Source organism: Pteropus vampyrus, unplaced genomic scaffold (genome assembly GCF_000151845.1).
Source record: "Pteropus vampyrus isolate Shadow unplaced genomic scaffold, Pvam_2.0 Scaffold301, whole genome shotgun sequence".
NCBI lineage: Eukaryota > Metazoa > Chordata > Mammalia > Chiroptera > Pteropodidae > Pteropus > Pteropus vampyrus.
In genome coordinates, this window is record NW_011889082.1 from 2196757 (window position 1) to 2198020 (window position 1264).

The window sequence follows — 1264 nt, forward strand, 5'->3', positions numbered from 1 at the left end:
AATTTCAAGACTTGTTTCTGCAGAGAAATGGGGATAGAGAGGGATGACAGAGAAACAGAGCAAGGAAATAAAGGCAGTTACTACTGACTATTTGTAAGGTTTGGCAGGAAAAGGAAGTAGAGGGGCAGCAGTTCAAGGGCAATGGATTTATGCCAAGGAGATGATTAATAAATAATCACTGAATCAATGGCTTAGGGAATGGTTGAGTGTGTGAATGAAGGTGCTTGGAGTTTGATTAAATGGTTTTGGTAATGCTGACATTTTGGGTCTGTTGCATCTTTTTTTCTTTTTTAGTGGGAGAAAAATTGGAACGATTATACAATATTGTCAGCCAAAATAAAACACCTCGCTTCTTTAAAGAGCATCAGGTAAAAATCATTTCACCTGCTGCCATTTGTGGCTCTCTAAATTGCCAAACTTTGAGTGCCTTCCAGTTGTATGAAATTTGTAATAAGGTGTCTGTCAGAAAAGACCCAGGAATACCAGCTGTGGTTGGAAGTTGATCATGAAGGATTTGGAGATGTATAAATGTGAGTCTGCAAATGTAAATCTGTTGAGGAACATCTCCTGGAATTCTTATGCTCAAATTGACTAAGGCTGGATGAAAATCAATTTATCTGTTCCTCTCAGCGCATTACCTGGACCCAGAGCCCCACCCTGTGAGTGCTATTGGTTAGTCAGAAATAGACTAAACTTTGCAGAGGTGTATATTGACCACCGGACTGGCCATTTACTGCAGAATAAGGCTTCTTACACTTTAATGTGTGTGTAAACCCCTGGGGAACTTGCCAAAATGCAGATTCTTCCTACATTAACCTGGGAGAGGCTTGAGATTCTCTTTCTGTAATAAGTCCCTAGATGGCACTGAATCTTAGGCTGTTGGGCACCTGTATGATAGACCATACTTCAAGCAGTAAGACTATAGCATATCTGGCTCTGGTTTGCTCACACTTTTACTATTGGGGCATTTGGTGGACACCTGAGACACTCTTGGTGTCAGTTCAGTTCCAGGACTGGTTTCCTCCCCTTCCAAACCCCCCACCACTAACCCCTGCTGGGAAAATATAATAAATACAAATTCAATAACAATAGCTGCTCAGATTTTTTAATTCACAGCTTAAAGGTATTTTTTCTCTTTTTGCTTTGGGAGAAAAATGTTTTTTCTTCATTTTGGATCCCATAATTCTTGACTTTTTTTTTTTTTAATACCTTAATTGTTTGGCATAAACCCACTCTTGTTGATTTGGTATTTCTTCTGTGGATA